The sequence below is a fragment of the Helianthus annuus genome, chromosome 9 (genome assembly GCF_002127325.2).
Source record: "Helianthus annuus cultivar XRQ/B chromosome 9, HanXRQr2.0-SUNRISE, whole genome shotgun sequence".
NCBI lineage: Eukaryota > Viridiplantae > Streptophyta > Magnoliopsida > Asterales > Asteraceae > Helianthus > Helianthus annuus.
Window position 1 is genome coordinate 128,741,753 of NC_035441.2, and position 19,636 is coordinate 128,761,388.

The following is a 19,636-nucleotide window of genomic DNA, read 5'->3' on the forward strand; positions in this document are numbered from 1 at the left end:
GACTTGCACTCGAGTGGCGAGGGGTGCTAAAGTGAAATTCCCCTCCTCGTGTGGACATCCGCACGCCTGATCTCCTACGCCTTGGCGGATCTGGAGGTGCTTGATGAACTGGTGGCGGTGGTGGGTGGCGTAACTGCCACGAAACGCGAAACCTCGGAAGGATCCTGCTGTTGCTGTTGCTGGTGAGGCGATGAATGGTGAGAGGGTGTAAAGTACCACTCGCACTGGTTAAACCTCGCCTGGTAATTGTCGGGACCTTGATAAGGTGTTCCGTGAAAGGATGACCCATCAGAGATCTCGATAGGATGGTTGGGGGTACCTCTTGCAGGTTCGATGGGATCCGTGTCCTCGTCCATATCCATAGCATTGTCTTCGGAAAAATGATCTTCTGGTACTAAAGGGTTATAACCTATTGGTTCTTGGACATAGCCTGCCGGGTTGAACTGGCCTTGGAAGAAAGGAGTGGGATCGCCATAGGAACGGTGCGAAACAGAACGCTGGAGAGGTATGAACGAAGGTTGAGGGTTACTGGGTTCGTTTTCTGAGTTCGGCCCAAAAGAGTGACGCTATGATGGCGTCGAACTGTGCGAGGTAGACCGTCTAGCGGGCTCAAAGAGGTTCCTCCTACGCCTCTAAGGTTCTTCACTCCTTGTGCTGGAAGGAGCTCGCATGTGTGAAGGTCCGGCCTCGTGATCATTGTGAGTAGTGATCGGCCCTTTGCCTCTTCCTCCTCTTCTGATTGTTGGTGGCATATTTCCTGCTTAAGAAATTTTAAATCAACAACAAACAATAAAAGACAAACTAGAACCATAATCCGAATTTGTCCTATGTTCTCGTCTAGACTCGAGTATGTGCAATTGTGTCATTGAGATTAAACACATAAGGATAGTGTTTAATTCACTGAACGTTGGCTCTGATACCAACCTGTCACACCCCGATTTCCACACGTTTCACCGGTGGGCCCGGTGGGGGATTACCGTGACGTAGTTGGCAACAATATAGTCAAACCACACAATATTTAAATGCACAACGGAAGCATAAAGATAGATATATTTCAACCATCGAATGTAATATCCAAGTATCACAAGTAGTCGAAATAAATCCACAAGAGATCAAAATGAAATAGAAATATTGTTCAACAGATAGTGGCATCCCAAGCTTGCGAGACTCTAACGATGCTAAGGAGTGGCCAGCCTATTTCGTGTAGAACCTGCATTTAATCTTTTTGGGGAAAATACGTCAGTTTACACTGGTAAATACATTCAATCGACACTTTTGTAAAAGGTTTAATAAAATTGATTTGAATGCATAAGGCACATACTCTTTATAACTTGGGATAATTAATCAATCAAATCTTGTAAAAGAATTACATGTTCACTATGCGTTCAGTCGCCCGGGTCATACCGGGTTTAAGGTTAATAGACACGCCACATAGCATAAAGCCGTGGCGTGAAAACCAACGGTTATACCTTTATAAATATAGACACATTGTCGGGTGTACGCCTACACCCGCGTGTCAAGGTCGTGGCCATTTCGTAAAATGCTGCCAAGGATATCCGGGACATGGTCCTTAAGCTCCCAAAGGCGTAAAGCCAACAAAACGAATTTTTAAACGAGTCACATCGATAATACCCAACTACTAATGAGTTAGGGTCAATTGCCCGACCAAGCGGTATTTTATATACCGTAACCCAAGCCCGTATAACGAAAAATAAGTTAAAAGTATTTACCTGAGCAAGTAATAACCTCAATAAACAAATGCAAGTATCTTTTACTGGTCTCCTATTCTGGAACGAAGGTTTATAACAACCTATTGGAATCCTAACGGGTCTTTAATTTAGCCTTAGCTTAGACCGGTCAGTTTCAAATGATAAATACGGTTTAATCGCGTGAAAGGCGAAAACCGGGAATAGAATGTCATTTGGACCCAACAAGTTTGAATACTTGTTTTATGTGGGTAATATATACACATTCTGGATTTTGAAGTAAAAACGATAAGGTTTGACCCGTTTCGGCCAGTTTATGTAAACTAGTTACATAAACCGAACCGTACGCGTAAAAGGCATAACGGGTAACCGTAAGAGTCCTACACAGGTTTCCTAAGTTAATATGCTCTAAAGAGGTTGTGGTATCAGGAGGATACCTTCCATTATGCCCATAACGAGTTTAATCCCAATATACGCCCCGTAGGGGTATTTCGGTCATTTTAAAGATTATAAAAGAGGTTTCCTTGTTCTACAGGAAATCTGAGTTTTCCGAACAGTTTATAAAGTCCAAAATACTCTATTTATTATTTAAAATCAGTAGCAACTGGATTCGGGTTAAAATACCTTGTAGAACTCATTTTATGTTCGAAAAGGGTATATTCGGTATTTACCGAATCAATGCCATAACCGTAGGTTATGAGCAAGTTAAAAATAATTAAAAATCTTTAAAAATCCCAAAATATTATTTTACATCAGTGTGTAAAAGGTTTGGTGTCGAAATTTGGGTTTAGATAGGCTTTATGCTAATTGCGCCGTTTAATTACTAAAGTTTCCGTAATTGCGCTATTTAGCATAACTCCTATTCTAGACCTCGGATTGATGTGAAATTTTAGGGACATGCTTAGAAATCAGTAACTAAGGTTATTGCCCTTTCACATGTCCAAAAATCTCGTTTTAAAGTAAAAAGGGCGTTATGGTCAACATTTAAGCATATAACGGAATTGTGTAGAAGACTCGGACAAACAATGAACCGGCCATAGAGGTTCATCCCATCATGTAACCTGGTCCTAGGAGAGTCCTAAGGCATATCTAAATCATACCATAACGGGTCAGAACTGAAGTCAAAGCGAAAGTCAAAGTTTTGCGACTTTCGGTTCCGAACCGGGTCAAAACAGTAAATGGTCGGATCAAACAAGCTTAGACCAGTTATAATACTTATTATCATGTTATATGAGTGTCAAAACAGGTTACACGCCATCTACATTACTGATTATGCATAAAATCGAAAGTTAGCATTCTGTTGACTTTTTCTAAGCAACTTTGACCCGACATTTGGACTAGTTAGAGTGGGAATCAGAGGGTGCCCTTTTAAGGGTTTAAAGCCCACATAATTTCCAACTTATAACTACCTTTGATTCAGCTAATCACTGGACCATTTGTGATTATCCGTTAAGTCAATCGTTAATTACGACGGATTGACTTTTAAGCTATATCTAAGAAAAACTTAACCAAGAAAGGTTGGAGCACACTTACAATAGTCCTATGCACGACCAGGGATGAGTATTGAAGGCACTTGAGCTCCAGAAATGAACAAGAGTGTTGTTTGAAGGTGTGAAGAACGTTGATGCACTAAGTGGCCTTTTATAGTAAACTACACACCTTAGATCATTGACAACAATGTCTACAAGTGTTCTTGGATGATCACCAAGTGTCCTGAGTGCTAGGGGACGCTTAGGGGGCGCCCATGCTCTTAATAATGCTCCATAAGTCGGTTAAAACAGCAAACAGTGCTTCTGTTCGACTTTTCTGCATCTGGGAGGCTGACGCGGCCCGCGTCCATGGTCATGCAACCTTTGCGCGGCCCGCTTGAATCCAAATGTCAGAGCCCATATATATACTGTCAGCGCGGCCCGCGTAAAGCCCTTTGCTACTTTTACGCGGCCCGCCTGAGACCTGTTAATAAGATTTTCAAATCTTTTTCATTATTGCAGTTGGCCTTTGGCGTTTCGAAGGGATAACTTTGCGTTTTGGGCCTCTTTTATTTACGTATAAGGGCCTTGCGACTTTTACCCGCGCCGTTAAGTCCTCGGTTAGTTTATTACTACCCGAAAAGTCCTAACTTTCAATGTTGACGCTTTTAACCCCTCACATACGAATTCGATCATAACTTTCTCGTTTTAAAACGGAACCTCGCGAAATTTATACCGTATATTCTAGTGAGCGTAATTTACTGTTACAAAGTCTTGGGTTTGTTAAAGGGTCACTCGGAGGTATAACTTAAACATGTTGACACATTTAACCCCTGTAGTTTGTAATCTCTCACTTTCTTCCACATTTCGTTCCGTACGATCCATGATTTATTCGTTTGAAGGTACGAGCATCATTTAGGGTTACTGTACAGTGTATTTATCCCTCGTTGACATTTTGAACCCTCGGATTCACATACTTTCAATGTTTGTTAACTTTAGTCCTTATTTAGTATTTATTACCACGTGTAAACTTATGACACGTGCCGATACATTATAGGACGCAAATTCTCGAGGTGTTACATTGGGACGTTAAGGATAGCATAGCTCGACTCAAGCTAGATTTTGCTCCAACTACTGCAACTGAACCTAGAGAAAATAAGCTTGGCGGTTGGATAATAGACTCAGGAGCGTCAAACCATATGACTGGAGAGAAAAAGAGATTAAATAATCCAAATATTGTTATTGTTCACAATAACAAGAACCTAGAGAAAAGAAGAATATATTCACTTTGAAAATAAACTACACGACAATGAAAGATTTTAAAATTTTGGTTGTTCACAAATATTGTTATTGTTTTAGGTTGCGAGGATAGCATGACGCGGCAAATTCTAAAATTCAAAAGAGAAAGGTTGAAACATAACATACATAAAATTGATAAAAGCATAAAAGAGGTTCGTTTAAAACTTGGAATGTTCCGGAACGGAACTAAGACTAATCCAAAGTGATCAAAACTTCTTTTGAGTTCGAGAATCATGCTTTAGCCTTATAGGTAGAATACTCTTGTCGAAATTTTTGGTTATTGAAATTTACCCTTCCAGTTACTACATGTCCATTGTCAAGAGAAAGTTCGAGACTTTGAAGAGATTGAAAATCAAAGAATGGGACTAGTCACCAAGGAGTGGATATCACTCCTAACTTGGTGGTTTCGTTTCCTAAATATGGCTGGTACTTATCTATCGAGGTAAGGAAATTAAATTAATCCTGATAAAGGTCCACAAGAGTTTGGTGAGTGAAATTTCTATCAAGGTAAGGAAATCACTCCTGACTTGATGGTATAATTTCATAAAAATAAGTGGTGGATTGAAATTCGTCACCAAAGTAAGGGTTTCACTCGTATTTTGGTGAGTTCATTTCGTTGGTGGAATATGAGTGTCTTCATGTTGTAGCATAACTTCACCTTGGAAAAAGCATAGTTTAAGACCAAAAGATAGATAAGAAGCAAATTAGGAAGAAACAAGTTAGGTTTATTTATTTATTTATTTTTTTTTTGCGAGATACAAGAATGGTCAAATAAGCACAATTAACACCTCGTGCGGGTTTTCTTAATTATAGTCTAGGTCAAGTGTGACATTTTTTCTTAATTCCCTATAATTATGACTATGGCTCTTATACCAATCTGTCACACCCAACCAATGACGGAAACATCGAAGCGAGACGTAATAAATTGCTCAAAGACAACATAACGCTAATATTGTGACAATATATTAAAATTCAAAATTTCATTTCATTAATCGAATAACATGTTACATTGTTCAAAGAAAAGAAATACAATAAGTGGAAATTTCATACTAAAACAACAGAATACATATATATTGTTTTCGTGATTTACTAATGCACCCTAAGTAGATTTCTGGTAGAATTATCATCAAATATTTCGTGCAACATGTATAAAATATACGTCAATACAAATTATGTCGGTGAGTATACTAGTTTGTCTACATAGCATAAGTAGGAATAAAATCTCGAATCCACAAGTTAATTGTATACTAAGTTATATAATCATACTAGCATGGAAGACTAAATATCATCCCAAAGTTTCCACTCGCATAACAATATCATCATAGTGAATAAGACCGTAAAGATTAAATACTTAACAATGACTCAACAAACGGGACGGTATACTTAAAATACAAAATGTAGAAAATTAAGGCTCATTCTATTCTCACGCTCCTAAATTCTTATTCTTACATCCTTCTTACTCTATCTCTCTCTCTCTCTCTGTATATATATATCTATGTATATAGAGAGAGAGATAGAGTGGAGAGCGTGTGAATATTAACATCCAAAATTAAACATGATTCAACACTAAAATTACTTTTCCGTTTAAAAAAATAGTTATATTCAAGTCGTGTTTTATAGATGTAAAACAACAATTATATTTATTTATTTGTTGCATAGTAAGTTAGATAATATTAGTGTGTTATAAAAGTTTATTTTACTTAAAATAAAAAAAAAACTTATCTGTTGATATGTTTATAATGATAGTTTTAATTAATTAATTTATTTATTGAAATACCGGTTTATAACTAAAGACCATCCACAATAAGAAAACTAAAAAACGCCTAAAAACATGACAAGTCACATGCCACGTCAGAAAAAAATCATTTTCTAAAAATATCAAAAATTCATCCAATAAATAAGAACCTAAAAACACCCAAATATATTGTCACATCATCAACACTTAATATTATTTATAAGAGCATCCCAATAATGGGTGTTTTTCTAGTGCCTAGTTGGCACTTGCCCAACCAATATCCATCTTTCTCTCTCTTGCCCTACTTACAACACAAAAACATATATTATCTCTTATCTTTTCTCTCTCCTACATCACACTCACATAACCTTCTTTCCTCTATTTTTTTTTATCATTTTTCCTCACATACATCACCACACCCTCTCTCCTCCATCTCACACCCTCTTTCCTTCACATCACTTTCTCTCTCTTTAAAAACATCAAAAAAAACTTCTCTATTGTGAATTCTCTAACCACCCATCTATCTTTCTATATATATTTTATGACTAAAAAGTACAATAGGCCCAGTTTTTTTTGTTTTTATCCAAGAACAAGATAAAAAAACAAATGCTAAAAATGATTTCCACAATAAGAAAGAAGGCTTGCATGAAAAAACGAGAAAAAATGGAAGCTAAAAACGCCTTATTGGTCATGCTCTAATTAACTTATTTTGAACAACACCCGCGCGCGTTGCGGCGCGGGTACATTTTAAACTTCGAATAGATTAGTCTAAACGTTATGTGATACGTTAACCATATGAAAACATGCATTTCGACATATCTGATCGAACTCAATGTAACCTATAAAAGCATGGCAATTAGATCAAAACATAAAGTAAATCAAATTTATATCGTACAATCATAACGTATTATAGAGAATCCGACTTATACATAGAAAATGTAACGTGTATAACGGAAAAGATGACACCTATAATCAAAAGAGATTAATTAGAACTTTTGAAAAAAAGAAACCACAATTTGACTCCACTCGATTCGAAACAAAATTAACGAAACATTAAAATAAGTACGGAAACAGATTATATTTGACCTCACTCATTTCCCAAAAAAAATTTTACGCTGAAACATACGTCAACTCGAATTTATATCGAAACGTACATAAAATATGCACATAAAAGATGTTTTTTTGAAACAAAAAGTATTATATTTGATCTGATTCGTTTCCAGAAAAAAAAAAAGTTTACGTCAAAACGTAGAGCAAATCGAATTCATATCGACATATACATAAAAATATGCACGTAAAAATAGATTTTTTTAAGTAAAGGAGGTATAAGGGTGAACTCGAAACAAATTATTTTTAGTAAAAAATTAATAGGTTAAATACATTTGTAAAATCGTGCCAAGTATCCCCAATGCCACACAACCAACAACAAAAGAGCTCGTAAAATAAAATAAAAAAAGAAAGAAAAATAATACTGAACGAAAAACATATGTAAAATCGTTGAATCACACACACCCGTTGTGGTGTGTTAATGCGAAGAAATTAGACCGAAACGTAAAATGTAGAAAGAAAAAACTAAGTTGATTTAGGGCCCCACGCATTGGAACGAACTTGTTAAACGTAGAATAATAAACATGTTGCAACGGACCTGTCAAATGGGAAAAACGGACAAAAAACGTTGAACCACAGAGACACACAGTTGCGGCGTGTTAACTCGCGAAATTTTAAACGAAACGTAAAAGGCAAAACTCGCAAAAGATGAAAATTATAGGGGATCAAAGTTGAAAATAAAAAAGTGTTGGAATTAAACTGAAAATAATAAAAAACCTTGAGTTAAAAGTTATAAACTTAAAGGAATAAAAATAAAAAGATAAAAACCTTGGGGTTGAAAATGAAAAATCAAAATTTTTTTGAAACACTCCCAATACCTATAGTACAACATCAAAAGCAACAAAATGTTGCTTATTTATATGTGGTAATAAAGCTTTGATATTTTTTATGTTTTGATAAAAAAATGATATTATAATCTTATTTAAATCATTAGACAAACCTATATTAATTAGGGATGAGGATATGTTACCTAGTATCGATACTATATCAATAACATATCAAACCGGTACCGACCACAGTATATCGGTTGTGACAACTGTCACTTTTTCGTACATTTCGAACACAAATTGAACGGTAACATGTGCTTTAATAACTGTGCATAATCTAGTTTACAAGACAAATGAATTTCCGATTACTGTTATATACATACAATGGCATTTCATGTTGCAAAACTTTTATCATTACTACATGCAACACGATATAGTTCTAATAATGCACAGAACAGAATTGGCACCATTATCAGACAAACTAAAAAGCACTGACAGGAGTTCAGTACGTAGACAAACAATGTTTTGAGACCCAGTATGAGCCGGAAACCAAGTTTTACACTAGTATAGTGTGTAGGGAAGTAAGGACCACAAAACTGCATTCCTAAATAATAGTTTAAGTGCCGGGAAGTGCCTAAAACTCACCTGAAGTGCAGAATTCTGCATAATTCAGCAAAAATCAGCTTTTTAACAAGCTAGTTTCATGTAAAAATATGACTAAATGGTCCTGATCGCTTTCCTAAGTGTCGGGAATTAAAAGTGTCACAAAAGGGTACATAAAGAACACTAAACGGTATAGTTTGACACTTTCACGAACCGGTGTCTAACCGAACAACCTGACACTACCCGAAACACCAAAATTATACTAGAAACATTATTTTAATGTTTCTGAGCTAGTTATGATACCCGAACACCCTAACACACTATATAACACATGTTACACATAAGCACTAACATTATACTTAACTTTTAACTAGATCTCTAACTTACCATTTAATCACAACTAATACCCCCCCCCCCTTTGGTTGGGACGGTCACCATGTGGCCCCCACCATAATCTTCTTTTGATCTTGCAAAATCCTTCTTGATCTTCCTTAGATTACTTAAAGATTATGTTATGTACTTGAGGGACATTTTAACCAATGGACAAAGCTACAAGATGGTTATAATTGGAACAAGTACTCATCATCTCACACACCATCCATCTTTCTCCTCTCCCCCTTACCATTATCGGCCGCAAACAAGCACACCACCACCACCACCACTTTCATTCAATCTTCCATCTATTCCATATACTCACAAAGGTGTAAGAAGGTGTCTTATGAAGCTTGGTGGTCTTGGATCTTGAAGGACCTTCATCATTTGCTATTATCCTCCACATTTGTCATCTTCAACATCTTGTGTTCTTCCCTAGCCTTGTGCTAGTAGTAAGGCCCTCATAACCCTTTGTTACTTCATATTTTGATGAATAAAAGATGATACACATTGTTAATCTTGATGAACACTAAAGAACTTGATCATGAATCTTTAACATAAGCTTATAAACATATGAATACTTGTTGTTTAGTGATGATTTGCTTCTTGATGATTGATGATTTATGTTAGTAATGTTAGACACCATAAGAAACCTACTAGATTGTGATTAAACACATGATCTAGTAAGTTAAGGTGATGATCTTGTGAAAGACCAAGATCATCATGCTTATTGTTTTCATGAACTTGAAAGATGAAAATGATTTTTGTGAATGATGTAGTATGTAACATGTTACTAGACATAAACATGGATGATTTCAAAAAAATAGTTTTCCAAAGAAACCAAGTTAACTCACAAGATTTACATAAACATAGTTTTTAAAGAAAATAACCATGTTTCTAGTAGTAAAACAAGTATAAGAATACATTGTTTGCAAGAAAAATACAAAAGAATGATTTTTGGAAAAATCATCTAGTAAGTTGTAAACACCTAAATCTTTCAAGAATGAGATTTTTAAAGAAATAAACACACTTTAAAGGGTAACTAAACCCACTAAACACACTACCAAGTTACTACAAGTTTTTATGAAAACTCAAGTTCATGATCATTATGTAGATAGCTTTGTTTTAGCACTTGGTAAGTGTAGATTGATTGTTGATTGTTTATAATGATTTTTGAAAAGAAAATGATATCTTTTGATAGCATGGACACCTCCATTTTTAGGGGAAACTATGACAAAATTTTCTAAAAATATAAACACTTAGAAAAATATTTTCTAAACAAATATTTACAAGTGTGTTTTAACTATGGTTTTCAATATTAACTTTGCCATAGACTTTGCTACAAAAATACAATTATTGCAGGTTGGTTTTTATAAATAAAAATGGATAAATATGTATTTAGAATATATATTTACATTTTTAACACATTGTGTGTGATTATTTGTATATTTGGTGTAATAGTTATGTTATTTTAGGAATTAAAGTAATATAACTTAACAAAATATCAAGAAATTTACAATCCAAAATATTACCAAAAATCACAAGGAATAAATATATAAGTTACACACTTAAATATTGTGAAACCGAACACAAGAACGTAACTTACAAAATATTTCGGAAAATACCGTTATAAAGATATTTTTTGTAAATATTATTTTGGATACGAAAAATGAAAGTATGATTCTTATTATTACAAAGTATATCATATTTTCGACAAGGAGAAAATATATTATTTTTGGAAGTAAAAATATATTTTCTTAGTATATTTAGAAGATATATGATTTTTGAGAAAAATATATATTTTCTTGAAATACAATATTTTTGGACAAAATAAGTTTAAATATATTTTCTAAGTTAGACTTAAAAATATATTATTTCGGAACTACAAATACGAGAATACGAATACACATGTATGAGAATACCCCCATCCTTGGGAAGGAAATACGAAAATAAATACTTGAGAAGTATTGTTACAAAAATATTGTTTAACAATTATTCCAAAAGTAAATATAATTTAAAGTTAAAATGATTACTATTTTAACAAGAAATTATAACTTGGAATAATATTGGGAGCAAAAGGAACGTAACTCTAAAAAGTTAAACTCTAAGCCAAGGCACGGCCTGTTAGTCTAATAGACCCTAGTACATTGTAAGGCGTCGTGTTTGCTGAGGAGATTTGGGTTACGAGTACTGAAGACGCAAAACTGTGAGTTCATGCTCCCCTTTTTTCTCTTAACTGTTTTTGGTTTTATAACTCTCGGGGGTGGAATACATGTTACGAATGCTTAAACGGTAATGAAATGCACTATTAGCTCATGTGAGCATAGACTTAATATTGAAATGCCATTAACTCGTAATTAGGGACGAAGGTTAGATCTAGCGGGTACGGCTGATCCCCACTCATGGTACTTGTGACCACTTAATTGCTTCGGTGTCCCAGTCGAGGGAAATTGACATAGTCAAGGGAAATTGACATAGTCAAGGGAAATTGACATAGTCGAGGAAATCTACATAGTCGAGGGAATATCGACAAGGGTATACGCCTACTTATTACGAGTGCTCCCTATGTCCTCACATGCCTTAATGTCCTTGTAAAACATTTATTTGGTATGTTCATACATGCTTTTCATACCTGTTTTCAAAGGAGTCTCTCAAAGGTTTACAAGTACTCAAACAAAACGCATGAACTCGCTCAACTTTTGTTGATGTTTTCCAAAATTACATGTATTTCAGGTGACAGGCTGGATCTTGGGCGCGGGTGTTGTTTCTAGAAGCAAACTTCAAGTTTAGATGTCATCCACTTTTGTTGGTTTGTAACCTAGTCGAAGGTTGTGTTTTAAAACTTAAATAACCGAGGTTTGTAATACTCAAATTTTATGAATGGATGAACATCGTTTTGATCATGTAGTTGTTTATTAAGATTGAATGCAATGATATTAAACCAGTCACACATCATACGCTTCCACAAAAGTCAGGGTGTGACAGTTTGGTATCAGAGCTTCGATTGTAGTGAACTAGGATTCCTTCTCGAGTCTAGACTACAATCACTAGAACTCTCTCACAAAAACATTTTTACAAAAAAAAAAAGGGTTTTTCATTGCATTCACGTAAGCGTCAACTAAGGCATAGTCTACACGAGTTAGACTTGCCAAAGACGAAATGACCCCCAAAGGATAAACGAGAGTTTTATGTGATATGATGCATCGAATTGCCCGTTTATGCTAAGTAACATATTTGTTTATTGATATATACATACGAATACGTGTATGGAATAATTATTGACGTGAATAATATACCTTCAACTCAGAATCCTATTATTGTTCTTACTCGCACGATGAAGCTATCGGCCTCACGTTCATTGCAAAGCTCATGGCTGGAGTGATTACCAAACAAGATTCTAAGCTTGCTTCCGTAGGAGATGGCTGCTCTTCCCTCTCGATCGTGAAGGTGCCTGACTACGGTAGTGACGGCGAGGCAGAGGCGGCAACCTTGAACAACTTCTTAATCAGCAGGACGAGATCCATGCGGCTTTTGTGAAGCGAGATTGACGACACTCCTGACCAGACAAGGAAGATGAAGTATTCATCTTGAAGGTGCCCCTCCAACTACTAGGAATTCTCCTTATTCCTATTTCGTTTAATCATCGTGCCTATTCGCGCATAACGATAACGAGTGTTAACGCGTGGACCACCGCAATGGTCTTTTCCATGTCAGAGGAATATGGACAGTAGTGTCCCCTCTTTGGTTGATCATCTGCTTGGACGAGGGAAAGTTGGGGTAACCGTGCAAGATAATTTATTATTACGGGGGCCCACGTAATAACGACTTGTAGTGCATGGAAATCCTAGTGGACTCTGCGGGCCAAGTGATCACTACACAAAAATAAACTCTAAGTGTTCACACCTTTATCTGATAGAACAATGCCCAGGCCATTGCTTTAGCACTTTACAAAGTAGGAAACCTGTCTTTACCTACTTCGTGTCTGACACTTCTACCCGTGTACGAGACATTTGAGAACCGATATTTAAGCAAGTGAAGATGGATAACATTCGGAAAGATTCAGTGACGTTACACTCTCTATCACCCCTACGTGAACAACCCCCATCTTTGGGAAAGTATACCCGTCTTGTGAAGCTAAAGACCAAAGAAAGCTAACGTAGAAGGAAAATCACTACTACCTTCATATTATGAGAACTCAGTAATTGTTTCCTCACTCGTACATTGTTGAGTATATATGCATGTGATATTGGGTGAATACATGTTTGCTTGTGGTAATATGTACCCCGTAGACAATTATGGAATGTTGTCTAACCTACTCCCTACCATTTTGACAGACGGAAATGCCGCCCAGACGTGACACGGACACCATTACGTTGACTAAGGCCGAACTCAATGAGCGCATTTCCTAAGCCATAGCGCAGCATGAAGCCCTCCGCTCTGAACGCAGCGGTGGCACTTCCGGGAATAACCCTCCAACTGGCTGCACCTATAAACAGTTCCTGGACTGCAAGCCATTGAATTTTGATGGCACGGGATGTGCCATTGCATTTGTCCGTTGGGCAGAAAAGACTGACTCCGTTCTAAGAATGAGTAACTGTTCGCCCCAGCAGAGTGTTACCTTTATCTCAGGGTTGTTTTTGGATGGCGCACTCTCCTGGTGGAACCTTTAGGTTCAGACCCTTGGTGCAGATGCTGCTCATGCACTAAGCTAAGACGAGCTCAAGGAAATGATGGAGAAGAAATACTGTTCTAGGGCTGAAATCCAGAAGCTTGTGGTGGAGTTCTGGAATTTGAAAATGGACGGGCCGAAGATTTCTGATTACGTCCAGCGATTTCACGACCTGTCTAGGGTCGTCCCCTACTTAGTCAAGCCGGAATTCAATAGGATTGAGCGATTCATTTGGGGACTTGCACCTCAAATTAGGAGTATGGTTACTACCTCAAAGCCCCCAACCATCGCAGAGGTTATCGATTTGAGTGTCACTCTTACTGAAGAAGCTCTACGCATGGGAAAATTTTCGGAATCTGAGGATAACAAGAAAGAGACTCATGTGGAGTCATCAGGTTACAAGAAGAGGAAGTCTTCAAACCTAAAGGTAGGCACCCAAGTCAACTGTGGCAGGAAAGCTTATGGAGCCACTAATAAGGCTGGTGGTAAGGTTTACTTGGGGACTAAGCCGAGGTGCGAGTAATGCAATTTTTACCATGAAGGTCGATGTCTGAGGCCTAAGTGCGGAAAGTGTGGAAAGGAAGGGCACAGCAAGGATGCCTGTTGGGCGAAGGATCCAGACGGAAGAGATAATGGGAAAATTCTAGGCTGCTACAGGTGTGGTGAAGTAGGGCATTTTAGGAAAGATTGCCCTAGGAAGAACCAAGTAAGGAAGGGTCTTCACGATCGGAGCTCGTGAAGCACGCCAGGATCCAGATGTGGTTACGGGTACGTTCCCTATTAACCAACCTTATGCATCTATTTTTGATTAACACTGGCACCAACTTTAACCTTGCATGCGTAGAACCTAAGAAACTGCTTGGCCTAGTTTCGAGTAGAATAGACGTCCCGTATTCTTTAGAAATAGGCATATAGAAGGTTAGTTAAAGCAGACGAAGCAATTAAGGATTATATTTTGGGGACTCAGAGGGCCGGAACTTTCTGTTACCATTGACTTGGGAAGGCATGATATGATAGTCAGCATGGATTGAATATCCAAGAATAGAGCTGAAGTCGTTCATTATAAGGAAAATCAGTCGCGCCCCTCTTGCGAATGATGAAACACTTAAAGTACACAACCTTCTTGCGATAAGTGCAAGGGTATTAGGCCCATAAGACCGTGGGTCTGCGAAATCTCTCATCGGTCGATGGGACACAGAAGCGCCTCCAAGTAGACTGCATAGCCTTCCTAGCCCATGTTGCCGATAAGGAGGCCTAGGAGCTGGAGCTAGAAGACAACCCCGTGGTAGAGGAATTCCCAGAAGCCTTTCCTGAAGACTTGTCAGGAATACCTCCACAGCAACAAGGGGAGTTTAGGATGAACCTAGTGCTAGGAGCAGCACCAGTGCCGAATGACGCCTTACCGACTAGCTTCGTCCGCGAAGCATGAGCCTCCGTTATAACTGCAAGAGCTGCTGAATAGAGGGAAATTAAGGACATGACGTCCTTAGTTAAGGACACAAGGAGAAAGGTGACAGTTTCCATTTTGCATAAATTCCAAAGAATTGGATATCAAGGATTGGTATCCTTTGCCAAGGATTGATGACATGAACAGGCCAATCGTCAGGTTATAGTTACCACTCAAGGATCAACTTGAGGACAGGATGTCCTCAACTGTGAATACAAGAAGGAAATATCCCTAAAATGACCTTTAGGACTCGCTTCGAGCGTTACGAGTTCCTTGTCATACCATTTGGCTTAACACATGCATCGACAGTATTCATGGACCTCATGAATCGAATGTGTAAGCCATACCTGGATAGATCATGATTATATTTATTGACTACATTCTTATATGCCCAACGACCAAGGAAGGTCGTGAACAACATCTGCAATTTACCTTGCGACTCTTAGAGAAAGAACAGTTATGTGCTAAGATGTCGAAGGGCGGATTTCGAATTCGCAAGGTAAGAACTTTAGGATACATGGTGGATAAGAATGAGATTCATGCCAACCCTGCAATAAAGAGCTAAGGAGTTAGAGTTGCAATTATGTGACGCTTCTCGACAAAGTCTCGATTGCGCGTCGATGCAACGAGACCACGACATTGCATACGCGTCACGTTGATTAAGGGATCATGAGAAGAAACCTTGATCTAGATACAGTAATTGCGCGCCGCAAACTTGATGTCATTACCTGTAAGAAAACGTTGCACGACCTTTACTGATCACGAGGGTTGCAACACACCGTTGATCGTAAGAACTTATATATTAACGAAGATGGACTGAGCTACTGAACGATGCAGACGGTATGAACATGTTACGTGCTTGTGTGATAAACCTTGATGAAAAGTTGGAACACTCTCTTGCCCTTAGTGGAGTTTTCCTACAACAGTATTTATCACACCGCTGTTTAAACCGCTTCGTGTGAAGCTTTAGATAGAACACAATGAGTCGATCCCCGTTGTGTTAAACGGAGACCGGAGATAAACAATCTATAGGCCCGAGTTGGTTCAGGAAAAACTAGAGGCAAGATCGTTTAGATATGTGATCATATCAAGACAACCCGTGGGAAACGGAAAGATTGCACCGACGAGCGGTGGAGATCGTAGGAATTTGAGATAAGAAGTATGGCTTCAATGGGAGCCTCGCCTTGAGAAGGCGTGGTGCGATTTGGAAAACGTGAAAGGTTGGATCCCCGGTATATTAGGCCTTTCGAGATCCTGGTAGGGATTGGGATCATTGATCACAAGCTGAAACTTCCAGAAAAGATCAGTAGTGATCGCGACACATTTTGTCTAGTCTTTAGAGGAGTCTGACTCAAGGAACAGTCGTTGTTCCCAGAAACAAGATTCACGTCAACGACAAACTCCAATTTACTATAGAACCTGTTAAGGATGCGGACAAAGAGTCCACAAAACATGGAGAAGACATAGTTGATTTACTTGAGTACGTTAGAATTCATATCATGACCAAGAGTTACATGGGAACATGAAGAGAGATTTTAAACCTAAGTGACATTTAATTCACAACTCCCCTGCGACCGATGGCATCGCTTGAATTTCGGGACAAAATTCTTTTAACGGGGGGAGTCTATGACAACTGTCACTTTTCCATACATTACGTACACTAATTGAACAGTAACCTGTGCTTTAGTAACTGTGCATGATCTAGTTTACAAGACAAATGAATTTCCGATTACTGTTATATACATACAATGGCATTTCATGTTGCAAAACTTTTATCATTACTACATGCAACACGATATAGTTCTAATAATGCACAGAACAGAATTGACACCATTATCAGACAAACAAAAAGCCCTGACGGGAGTTCAGTACGTAGACAGACAATGTTTTGGGACCCAGTATGAGCCGGAAACCAAGTTCTACACTAGTATAGTGTGTAGGGAAGTAAGGACCACAAAACTGCATTCCTAAGTAATAGTTTAAGTGCTGGGAAGTGCCTAAAACTCACCTGTAGTGCAGAATTCTGCATAATTCAGCAAAAATCAGCTTTCTAACAAGCTAGTTTCATGTAAAAATATGACTAAATGGTCCTGAACGCTTTCCTAGGTGTCGGGAATTAAAAGTGTCACAAAAGGGTACATAAAGAACACTAAACGGTATAGCTTGACACTTTAACGAACCGGTATCCAACCGAACAACTGGACACTACCCGAAACACCAAAATTATACAAGAAACGTTGTTTTAATGTTTCTGAGCTAGTTATGATACCCGAACACCCTAACACACTATATAACACATGTAACACACAAGCACTAAACATTATACTTAACTTTTAACTAGATCTCTAACTTACCATTTAATCACAACTAATACCCCCCCCCCTTTGGTTGGGACGGTCACCATGTGGCCCCCACCATAATCTTCCCTTGATCTTGCAAAATCCTTCTTGATCTTCCTTAGATTACTTAAAGATTATGTTATGTACTTGGGGGACATTTTAACCAATGGACAAAGCTACAAGATGTTTATAAGTGGAACAATAACTCATCATCTCACACACCATCCATCTTTCTCCTCTCCCCCTTGCCATTCTCGGCCGCAAACAAGCACACCACCACCACCACTTTCATTCAATCTTCCATCTATTCCATATACTCACAAAGGTGTAAGAAGGTATCTTATGAAGCTTGGTGGTCTTGGATCTTGAAGGACCTTCATCATTTGCTATTATCCTCCACATTTGTCATCTTCAACCTCTTGTGTTCTTCCCTAGCCTTGTGCTAGTAGTAAGGCCCTCATAACCCTTTGTTACTTCATATTTTGATGAATAAAAGATGATACACATTGTTAATCTTGATGAACACTAAAGAACTTGATCATGAATCTTTAACATAAGCTTATAAACATATGAATACTTGTTGTTTAGTGATGATTTGCTTCTTGATGATTGATGATTTATGTTAGTAATGTTAGACACCAAAAGAAACCTACTAGATTGTGTTTAAACACATGATCTAGTAAGTTAAGGTGATGATCTTGTGAAAGACCAAGATCATCATGCTTATTGTTTTCATGAACTTGAAAGATGAAAATGATTTTTGTGAATGATGTAGTATGTAACATGTTACTAGACATAAACATGGATGATTTCAAAAAAATAGTTTTCCAAAGAAACCAAGTTAAATCACAAGATTTACATGAACATAGTTTTTAAAGAAAATAACCTTGTTTCTAGTAGTAAAACAAGTATAAGAATACATTGTTTGCAAGAAAAATACAAAAGAATGATTTTTAGAAAAATCATCTAGTAAGTTGTAAACACCTAATTCTTTCAAGAATGAGATTTTTTAAAGAAATAAACACACTTTAAAGGGTAACTAAACCCACTAAACACACTACCAAGTTACTACAAGTTTTTATGAAAACTCAAGTTCATGATCATTATGTAGATAGCTTTGTTTTAGAACTTGGTAAGTGTAGATTGATTGTTGATTGTTTGTAATGATTTTTGAAAAGAAAATGATATGCTTTGATAGCATGGACACCTCCATTTTTAGGGGAAAGTATGGCAAAATTTTCTAAAAATATAAACACTTAGAAAAATATTTTCTAAACAAATATTTACAAGTGTGTTTTAACTATGGTTTCAGTATAAACTTTGCCATAGACTTTGCTACCAAAATACAAGTATTGGAAGTTGGTTTTTATAAATAAAAATGGATAAATATGTAATTAGAATATATATTTACATTTATAACATTGTGTGTGATTATTTGTATACTTGGTGTAATATTTATGTTATTTTAGGAATTAAAGTAATATAACTTAACAAAATATCAAGAAATTTACAATCCAAAATATTACCAAAAATCACAAGAAATAAATATATAAGTTACACACTTAAATATTGTGAAACCGAACACAAGAACGTAACTTACAAAATATTCCGGAAAATACCGTTATAAGGATATTTTTGGTAAATATTATTTTGGATACGAAAAATGAAAGTATGATTCTTATTATTACAAAGTATATCATATTTTCGACAAGGAGAAAATATATTATTTTTGGAAGTAATAATATATTTTCTTAGTATATTTAGAAGATATATAAATTTTAAGAAAAATATATATTTTCTTGAAATACAATATTTTTAGACAAAATAAGTTTAAATATATTTTCTAATTTAGACTTAAAAATATATTATTTCGGAACTACAAATATGAGAATACGAATACACATGTATGAGAATACCCCCATCCTTAGGAAGGAAATACGAAAATAAATACTTGAGAAGTATTGTTACAAAAATATTGTTTAACAATTATTCCAAAAGTAAATATAATTTAAAGTTAAAATGATTACTATTTTAACAAGAAATTATAACTTGGAATAATATTGGGAGCAAAAGTAACGTAACTCAAAAACGTTAAACTCTAAGCCAAGGCATGGCCCGTTAGG